Source organism: Macrobrachium nipponense, chromosome 18 (genome assembly GCF_015104395.2).
Source record: "Macrobrachium nipponense isolate FS-2020 chromosome 18, ASM1510439v2, whole genome shotgun sequence".
NCBI classification, from domain to species: Eukaryota; Metazoa; Arthropoda; class Malacostraca; order Decapoda; family Palaemonidae; genus Macrobrachium; species Macrobrachium nipponense.
In genome coordinates, this window is record NC_087211.1 from 69,451,972 (window position 1) to 69,463,612 (window position 11,641).

Consider the following 11,641-nt stretch of genomic DNA (forward strand, 5'->3'; position numbering starts at 1 on the left):
ATATAATATATATATTAATATATATAATATATATATCTATAGAATAATCTTAAATATATAGTATTAATATATATTATATAATATATAGTATATATATATATAATTATATTATATAGAGATATATTATCGATATATATATATATAGCCTATATATATATATTATATTATTATATCTATATATAATATAAATAATATTATACTACATATATATAATTTTATTTATATATAATATCTTGACTATATTTATATATATTAATTATATATATATGATATATAGTATAATATTATAATATATACATATTACATATACATATACATATACATAGATATAATATATATATATTATAGATAATAATAATTAGCAATATATATAATACATATAAATATATATATATTATATACAATATATATATATATAACTATTGTTTAATTGAACCACTGTTGGGTTCCAATCAGGGTCTTTATTAACACTAACGATGAAAAAAATAAATGAAAAAATGTATCAGGACTGAAAATAAATCTGGGCTGCCAATTGAGACAGGTCAAAGGAGGAAGAAACAAAGTAATACGGAAAACAGAGGACCTTAATGAACTAATGTTTATTTATATATAAAAATGTAACAATTGTTTTTGAATTTTCAATATTTACAAATAAAGGCATCAGTTGGCAAAGCAAAAGCCATTAAGCAAAAATAACCACAATTAAATCTGAAAATTATTCAGAAAAGGCAAAGAGCAAAAAGGCAAATATTCAAAAAGGCAAATATCGCAACAATCAGTGATAAAAATCTTTAACAAACAATGAATGAGTCAGTACATCAAAAAAAATAAAACATTCCAGCAATGCAGGGGAACAAAAAAAAGAAATCTTTACATAAAAGGATCTGTAAAGCCAACAAACAAGTTAATACAGTAACCTTATTAAATACGAGGCAGTTTAGCAATAAAGTTTTTAGCAAGAAAAAAACAACAGTTACAACCTATAGAAGCAAAATAATAAAAATGGACCATAAAAATCAAAAGCAGGGTTTAACAAAATTATTGCCACAAAAAAAAGTTTCAATTTTCAATTTTTAAATTACCTTTAACAAACCCAAACATCAAAAACACTGGGGAAAACCCTAAGGCACTAAAAGCCTTATTTGCATTAAAATGGCTACAGGACAAACTCAACACCCAGGAAAAGCGGTGGCAAAACTTGCAGAGATAACAAACCTGAGGGAACCCACCCTATGATAACATCCTTGAAGAAAATTCAACCCCAGGCCGAAGATGTACACAACACAGGACGAAGCTGCCCTTCAGGAGAGCACAGACGAAGTCTTGCACACACAACGCAGACGATAAAACTGCCCTTCAGGGAGGAAACACACAGACGAAGCTGCAACTCTGAAGCCGTAGGGTCCTTCAACATAACACAGACGAAGCTGCTAACCCAAGACAAAAAAACTGGCTCTTGCTGAACATCTTTAATGCTCGTCCTTAACCCTGGCAGGTCCCGAGTCGTAACCAAATAGCCATTACGGGACATCCAACCGTGACTGCAAGGAAACCTCCCCCATGCTGATTAGAACCATTCTTCAGGGTCTCTGTATCGTTACTGACTGAAGCAGTCAGACACGGGCTGTCGGACGTTTACCTTACTCCACCTCTTCTACAATAAACAACGAGGTGGAAAACGGAACCCTCACGGGGGAAACAAACCCGAAACAAAACGGTTTCGATCGGTCCGAGACCAAAGAAAACAATACAAGCAGGGTTCCCCCCCCCCCCTTAAACCTTTACCTTTACCACCTCATCCCCTAAAGACAAAAAAAACAAAAAAAAAATATTTTTTTCTTCTTGGTAATTACTCCTCTCCTCCAATGTTCGCCGCAAAACAGCCAACCATAACAGAACTGATCCTGGCAAGGTCCGCCAAATGTTATGGAACCCACTGTTTTGGGTTTAATAGGTTCTTTTATTTATTAAAATAAGTATGAAAAAAAATAAATGAAAAAAATGTATCAGGACTGAAAATCTGGCAGCGATTGAGGACAGTGCAAAGGAGGAAGAAACAAGTAATAACGAAACCAGAGGACCTTACGAACTTTATTTATTATAATTATAAAAATGTACAATTGTTTGAATTCAAGATTTACAAAGAAAGGCACCAGTGGCAAAGCAAAAGCCACTAAGCACAAAAATAACCACATTTAATCTATGAAAAAAATTATCAGAAAAGGCCAAAGAATGCCAAAAAGGCAAAATATCGGAACAATTCAGTATAAAAATCTTTAACAAAACAATGAATTGAGGTCAGTACATCAAAAAATAAATATCCATGCGAGCAGGGGAAAAAAGAAATTACTAAAGAAAAATTGTAAAAATGCCATTAACCCAAGTATATAAGTAACCCTTAATACGAGCAAGGTTAGGGAAATAAGTTAGCAAGGGAAAAAATTTAACGGTTAAAACTAAATAGAAGAATAAAATTAATAATTGGACCATAAAAATCAAAAGCAAGGGTTAACAAATTAATGCCACCAAACAACCAAAAGTTTCAATTCCATAATTAATTAAAAAACAAACAATAAAAAACAAGGGGGAAAAAACCTAAGGAACAAAGCCTATGAAATTAAATTTGATTAAAGGAAACTTCAAAAACCCAAGGAAAACAGTGGCAACTTGAAGGATTTTAACTTTTTTTAAATAATTATTTTATTTTTTTTTTTAATTTTTAAAATAATTTTCTTTTTTTTTTTTAATAAGAATTAACAAATTTTTTTTTTTTTTTTAAATTTTAATGCTCGGACATAGAAAAATGTGTTGCAAAAGCAATGTTTTGGGTTACAATTTTATTTTCCTTGTAGTTAATCAAAAAAAGTTTATTAATTCATGTTCGATGTTGTGTTAGTTATGCCGTTTATTTTAAATTTTTTTTTTTCCTTGTTATTGTTTATGTCAAACATTTAAAAAATCACTGGTTTAGGGGTTAAAACGTTTTTTGTGGAATAATGGCCTTTTTTTTAGAATGTTTAATAATTATTATGTTACATTAAAGTAGTATAAAATTTATCTTAATGTTGTTTGCCGGACACTCTCCCTTCTTGTTTATAATATATCCATAAAATTTTTTAATTAACCCTATTAAATGAAGATATTTTTAAATAATATATAATATAATATTATATCATATAATAAAATTATATAATGAATAAATACTATACAATTATTTATTAAATAATAATTAAAATTCTATATAATTATAGGTACCCCTTAAATATTATTTGCCAGTTTTTTCCTCCTCCCTACATGAAATAATCCCCAATTTAATTTTCTTATTATTAACCATAGAGGAACCCTTACTTTTCCCTTATCCGAATAACCACCTGAGGAAATTTCCCACTATGGGAACACCGGCCTGAAGGGAAATACACCCAGACGAAGCTGTAAACAACCACAGACGAAGCTGCCCATTTTTCAGGAGAGCACAGACAAAGCTGCACACACCAACGCCAGAAACGAAAACTGCCCTTTCAGGAGAAACACAGAACGAAGCTGCGAACTCTGAAGCCGTGGTCCTCAACAGTCAAACCAGATTGAAGCTGCTAACCCAGACAAAACTGGCCTCTGGCTGAACATCTTTATGGCGCGTTCCTTAACCCTGCAGGTCACCCGAGGTCGTAACCAAATAGCCATTACGGACTACCAAACCTGTGGACTGCAAGGAACCCCAACCCCATGCTGCTATTAACCTTCCCTCAGGTCTCTGTATCTTACATTGATTTCGTCTTTTTCATGCAAGCTATGTTAGGACATGGGCTGTCGGCCGTTTACCTTACCCTACCTCCACCTCTTCTACCAATAATACAACGGTAAGGGTGAACGACCCTCACGGGAAACAAAAAACCCGAAACAAACTGTTTCGATCGTCCGAGACAAAGAAAACAATACAAGATGGTGCTTATTTAAACCCCTTACAATAATATAATCGAAAATATATATATAATTATATATATTAAATAAATACTATATAATATAGAATATATATAATAGCTATATCTGAGTCTTGTGTATAGGTACGTAGACAAGTTGGTCCCTTGTTCATTAAATGGCAATATATCTTTACACGTGTCTCAGCAAACCCACACGCCATCATAAGCCTAAACTGAACCTTTGCTATATATATTACATTTTTCCGATAAAAGACATCTACTGGCATATTACGCAACTCTATACCCTCCTCAAAAGACCCCGTTGAAGTCGATGATATTTACCGGAATAATTCCCAGGGCTCCGGGTCCTGGCCGGTAGCTTTTACTTGAAATAAAAAGTCACATAAGCGCAGGCTTGTCCTTGTTATAGTTCCCAACCAGAACGTCAATCTTCTTTTCTCTCTGTGAAGTTCCCGTTCGGATCCTGTAACGCTTTTCTGTCCGCTTCAGAAAACGAGGCTTTTGTTCCTCTCTCTCTCCTCTCTCTCAACTCTCTCTCCTCTCTCTCTCCGTTTTTTACTCCTCTCCGTTTTTTCCAAAAGGAATTTTGTACTGAGGATTTTATCCCTGTGAGACGGCTTGCAATCGTTTTCCTGTAATATCCATTTGGTTTGTGACGGTTTTGGGCCCCCCTGGCCCCCTAGGAACAGAACAAGTTATTATTTTATTAATTAATTATTAATTATTATTATTCAGTTATTATTATTTATTATTATTATTTATTATTAGTTACTTTCATTATTATTATTTAATTTATTTAATATTTTTTATTTTTATTTATTTTGGATTTCCAATAATTTTATTTTTATTTTTATTTATTTATTTTTATTTTATTTTATTACTCGTTTCCTTTTTTGTTTTTTATTGCAACGAGGCGATGGACGGTCGAACTGGTGTCGTATTTACTTTAGCTGATGTTAAATAATGGATATAGACGCTTAGGTGGCCGATGGCCGAGGGGCCGGTAGGTGGGTGGGTGAAGGAGGGACCAAGAGCTTTTATTAGGGAAGTTGCCCCTCACACCAAAGAAAACGGAAGACCAGCCTCCTGACAGAACGACGATTTCAAAAATCTGGAAAATCAAAAATATGTGCAGAATCCCAAAGCGTAACAGTATACCATAAAAAGCAGTTACGGAGATTAGCAATCCTTCTCAATTTTGCAGAGTGTATGCTTGAACAGGTGGCTTGCCGGGTGAAAATTTCGGCAGTTAAAACGAGCCTCGCCTAGTAGATGAAATGTCCATGATTACGTCATCTCAAGAAGAGGAGCAAAGGAAAGAGAAACGAATAACATCAATAACTTTCAAACAACAGAAACGAAGAGAATAAAAGATTACGGAACATTGAAAGAAAACACCCAGTTTTCTAAAAGTAGAATTACTCATTTGAACTATGTGAGCTCTCAACAAGTAAGTAACCATTAAACCAGTAAACAAACCATGAGGCTGAGGAACTTTGATGAAAGGAGAAGCAAAGAAACAGCACTGAAAAGATGACAAAACAAATAAGGTGTGTTTTTAGGCATTAAATCCGATTAATTTATTGAGACCTCGCCCAGGTAATTATTGATGCATAAGGTGAAAGTTGATATAATGTGAAAAAGAGAGGATGGCTGAGGGAAGGAAGAGTAAAAAGGAGTAACCCGTTATAACAGAGAGGAGAGAATGAGTAAGCGAAAGACTACAACCCTAATGAACGCCACCGGAAACTAAGGCATTTAGGTATTAAAATCATTTGACTAAGATGGTTGGATAAAGTTTCGAAACGTTAGTAAAATAAGAAATAAAATCTCTATTTTTTGCAAGGTTATGTGTTTTATTAGTGACAATTTTTGCAAGGTTATGTGTTTTATTAATGACCGTAACATCAAAAGTGATAACAGCAAAACCCCAGAATAAACAAGCAATATTTATTATATACAATAAACGCTTTATTGCCGTTGTGGAATTCTTTACAGAGTGAAGTGTGAACCGTATAGTGTTTCTTATGAATCAATACGATTTTCTGTAATAGCTGATACGCTGTAGATTAAGCAGAAAATAGTGAAAAGGTTAAAATTAAAGATATTAGTCTATAGTTTACAATAGCTTCACATTTAAAGATTTTAGAAAATTAGAAAACTTTAATAACTTTAACTTCTGTGAATTATGTCACCGACTAGACTAATGCATTTTGAAGTATTTTATGAGCAGGTTAATAGTGATGTAATATTTAAAATTGGCTTATTAATCATTGCTAAGATTAAAAATTATATCAAACTCTAATTTATAACATTTATGAATGATGTCATTGACCTAACTAATGCATGCTAAAGTATCATTTCATGAAAAGGATAATGTAATATTGTTGCATAAACAGTTTTATTAATAGACCGATCAGTTTTCCTATGGTGCATCACGATGCCGTGACCAGAGATCGTGAGTTAGAAGCCACAATAATATATATATGGTACAGTATTTTTCCAAAATACAAAAATGTTAAAAACAGGGAACAGGCTGAAGAGGACCTTTTCGTATTTTGGAAAAACACTGTATCATATACAATACTGTGGCTTTTAACTCAAACCGACCAGTGCCATACCCGATGAAAATACGCTGGATGAAATATTGGACGAATCTCGAAGTATTGTAATGCACGTGCAATAAATTAACAGACCAGTTTATTTAACAATTGTCTGGCGCCTTTGCAACCCAACACAGCCCACATTCCCAGTGAATAATAGACCACTGACGAGCCTGTCTGTTACGTAAGGATTTCGAGCTGGAAAAGGGAATTTGACCCGCACTACCGTCCAATCGGATTAGACCCGTCGACGAAATGTGACAATAATTAATTAATTAGATCGTGACTGAGTTACCAAACGTCTTTTCCCAAACTGATTACGGAAAGTCCCTTTTGAATTCTCGCGAGCCTTTCAAACAGTTTGAATAATTACTCCTGCTGTAGGGAGCTGGAATTGGCAGTGACGTTTCAGGACGTGAAAAGTGTTGGCGCAATCTCATGGGACGAATTATATTATGTACGCACACACACACACACACACACACACACACACACACACATATATATATATATATATATATATATATATATATATATATATATATATATATATATATATGTGTGTGTGTGTGTGTGTGTGTGACGATATATCCTTATTAGGAATACTACAGCATGAATCTGGTGTAGCAGCCTGTGGCTGTTAACTATGACAAATTTTATACTGAGAGTTTGCCTTTTCATGAATTCACACACGCACGAGTAACTTTGTTTTGCCCAACCAAATAAATGCACGCACCATTCCTCCATACAATAATATTAAAGTAGAATGCTCCTGAATTCCTGCCTTTGTAAATAGCAATATTTTTACCGTAATTATATATGATGTGAATTGACAAGTGATTCTCATAACTAAATACTTAGGGAAAACGTTTCGAAATTTTATTTAGTCCCTCTAGATTTCTGAACATTTCGTGTTCTTTCTCTTGTGAAGCTTTTCGTTGAAAAAAAATAAAAATTCTGTATTTCTGTTCACAATTCTCCCAGAAAAAAATTGAACTGAAGCTTTCTCAGTATTGTTACAACATCGTCATTCCTTAGGTCTTGACTATGATCATTTTAGGGATCCTCCAGTCTGTTGGATTAAGGATCATGACGGAACTGCGATGTCTTTGAAGGACCCATTTCTTGGTCCTACTTGGCAGTCTGGCATTCACATCTCCTTTTAGGGTTTATAAACGCTAGAAAAATTGGACAAACTTGGCTTCATTTGCGAAGAATCCCATTCTCTCTCTCTCTCTCTCTCTCTCTCTCTCTCTCTCTTCATCAGCTAGAGTAGGGTGTGATGAATTTTCTTTACCATAGCAAAGATTTTTTATAATTAGCATGCCCAGAGAGAGAGAGAGAGAGAGAGAGAGAGAGAGAGAGGAAGGCAAGGAGTGAAAGTGAAATTGAGAGGGGAAATGTAAAAAAAAAATGCATTCACAGAGTCCCAAAACAATCACGACGGACTCTCTGTCAAAAAAAAAAAAAAAAAAAAAAAAAAAAAATTCGGAGATTGGAAAATCCTACTCGGGATTGGAGCGAACTAATCAGCTCTTCCGTATCCTGGGCCGGCCCCATAAAAAGGGCCGAACAGTCGATAGACGTCTCGTCCAGATAAGGTTTGTCGAAAATATCGGGAAATTGAGAGAAATGTTTTTGGGGAGGATGATTCACTTCGAGGAAGATGTACTACACTGGTCGGTCGGGTGGCTATCATGGCGATTGGAATTGTCAGCGACAGGAGAATTTTAGAGTTTTTTTTGTGGACGGGAAATGAGGGATCTGCTTGAAGACGGGAAGGGAAGGGAAGGAGATTCCGTCACGTGCACAAACACACGCTTCCTTTACTTGCATCAGTGCTTCTTAACCTTTTTGCTACCTCGCCGCCTGTAAGAGTTGGTCCTTCCCTCCACGCCCCCCAACCCCCCCCAACCCCACCCGCCCGCCCCCTTGCAACTATGAGTAAAATTTCTTCCAGATTTTAAAAAGGAAAATGAAAATATAAAATAGAGAGAGAGAAAGAGAAGGGGTTTCGAGGGATAGGGAGGGAGGTCAATAATTACAAAACATGCTAAGGCCAACGAGTCTAACTATAGAGTAGTAAACCATAGGAAACTAACGTTATTAGTTCCTCACCCTTGTTAGAGAATTTAACATTTTTCCCTAAGGCTCCCGCCTCCCCTGCAAATTGCTGAAGGTCCCTTAGGCCCCCCCCCCCCCCCCCCCAAGTTTAGAGCCACTGACTTACATCGATGTTATACTTGCTTCACCTCTTTAGAGACCTACCTGAAATACCATCCTTTTGTCATTTAGTACATTGACTCTTAAATACATACAGGGAGATGTAGTTGGTTTGGAAAATCTAAGTGGTAAACTAAGGAACTGGATATTGCGGAGACAAATAAACAGATAGCTAAAAGTACAATACATAATGTAAGCCAACCAAGTGAAGTTAAGTATATCTTAGTTTAACCAGACTACTGAGCTTATGAAAATCTCTCCTAAGGCCAGGTACCAACTGATTACCTAGCAACAAGAACTACAACTTATTGTGTTATCCGAACCACATTATATCGAGAAATGAATTGGTAGTCATCAGAAATAAATTCCTTTGATTCCTTGTTGGCGAGGAATCGAACTCGCGACGACCAAATCGGTAGGCGAGCACGTAAACCACTCGTCCAACGAGGAACTGACAACTAATCTAAAAGCAGAGGATATCAGGTAAAGCTGGGGGAATGACCTCATAGGTACCAGGGCTTGTTGGCCTTTGGCCTAAATTCTATAGTCAACTCAATTCAAGAAGACATATTACGAGCTGAAGGATATGATTCAAGACACGATAGCAGTAGACTGAGGAACTTGGTATCTGTAAAACAACTTGAAGATATAACTGTGTTAGGCATTGCTAGGGACTTACTGTATATGGGCTAAGAGGTTGAAAGTACTGGACTCAGGCTTCGTTTACACCAAGCGAATCGGATCGATTCAGTTCATGAAGAATCAACACGATTCACGATTCCTCTTGATTCGACACGCTAAGTTCAATGTAACCGTTTACACCAAGCGAATCGGCATTGACTCGATTCGCTTGGTGGAAACGGTTACATTGAAATTAGTGCGACGAATCAAGTGAATCATGAATCGTGTTGATTCTTCGTGAATCGAATCGATTCGATTCGCTTGGTGTAAACGAAGCCTTAATGTGTCAGAGGATAAGGGAGATGGACGTATTTCAAGACATCTTAAAGATTTTGTTACTGTGCTGGACTAAACGAATAAACTGCAGTTTAAGAGTGTTGGATATGGTGTAAAGCAACTTAGCATCAGTTTATAGCTTAGAGAAGTGCTGTAGGGGAAAGTAATGCGTGAACTTAGAAGGCTGGGTGGAGGTGGTGAAAGTTCACCAGAGTATGCTATTATCTGTCTGCTACTGGATATATATTTAGGTTTTCCCAATGATATCCGTGGTTCTGTTTTCACTAAAGGAATCAGTCGAACACAAGCTCAAGATTAGTGATGAATCCAGAAAGCAGTGTATCTATATCTGTTTTTTCCCATCCGTCCATCCGCCTGTGGTGTTTTTGTATGGTAACACTGCGTCCCGGGCAGTAAATAGTTACGGTATGTGTAAGTTTCAGGTAAATAAAAGGATATCTGGGTGTACATTTGCAACTGAAGAGTGTTTTATTAATTTACTGTATGCGAAGTACACCGTTAATATTCGAAATAGGATATTATTATTATTGTTGAATGTAAGCTGAATGTAACTATCTAAAGGCCGGAACGCAGTGTTACCATACGGAAACACCACAGGCGGATGGACAGATGGAACAAAACAGAGTATAGTCTCAGTTCTAAATCCTGGATTCATAGTGATTAGGGTATGATGAGAAATAACTTCGAGAGTGCTGTAATATAATGAAGTTTGTCCGGTAATCATTTCAGTATTATTGTTGTTGTTCTCTCTCTCTCTCTCTCTCTCATCAACATAAAACATTTAAGAGTGGCTTATTCACATCTTCATAAGTGATTCAACATTTTCCACATACGTTTATTCATTTTCGCCCAATTCCACATCGTATGCATTTCACCCAACCCTGAAAATGTCAGAGAATTAATATTTTCTACCGAGCGGCGGCGGCGTCACTGACGAAGTAAATTATGAATTTTCAGAGAGGAAAATAAAAGCGCGAATGGGAAAAAAATCCATGAAAATGTGCTCTAAAAAAATGAAAGGAAAAGATTTAATGAAGAGTTTTCCTCTTCAGTTTTTGAGGTATTTAAATCGTCACGACGCATTCAGTAGTTCACAGGACGCAACGATGTTCGGAAATGGCACTTGGGAAGTGTTACGGAAATTAAACCAAATCTTTATAAAGGACAGAGTTTAAGATATTTACAGACAGATTCGTGTTTGTTTTAGCATGTTTTCAAGTCCGAGTCTTTTATGATGTTTTAAAGTATTTCTCTATATAATTTACAGCTTTGATAATAAGGCCAGGCCTTGAAATGTAAGCTTATAATAAAACCATACAAATGAATTAGATGTCTTCCTCCCGTTCCTTATGGCTATAATATAATATAATATATTATATATATATATATATATATATATATATATATATATATATATAAGAGAGAGAGAGAGAGAGAGACGAGAGAGAGAGAGAGAGACGAGAGAGAGAGAGAGAGAGAGAGAGAGAGCAAGTGTTACGGAAATTAAACGAAATCGTTATAAAGGACAGAGTATGAAATATTCACAGCCAGATTGTTTTATGGAAGGGTTGGATAATGCACGCACAATGGTGATGAGTAACCATCCAGTTTATTAAATGTTAGATTTAGTTTATAATATACGGAACAGGAGAAAGACATCTCATTCATTTGTATGGTTTTATTATAAAATTACGTTTCAAGTCATAGTCTCATTATTAAAGCTATAAATTATATATACAAATACATGAAAGCATCATAATAGACTCGGAATTGAAAATAATTTGTTAAAAACATACAAAATATAAAAAAAACCAGGAGAAAGGTATTACCATCCAAGTGGAAGGAAGGAGAAATGTTAAAAGTCCAGGATAAACTTATGCTAAGAATAGAGGAGTGGAG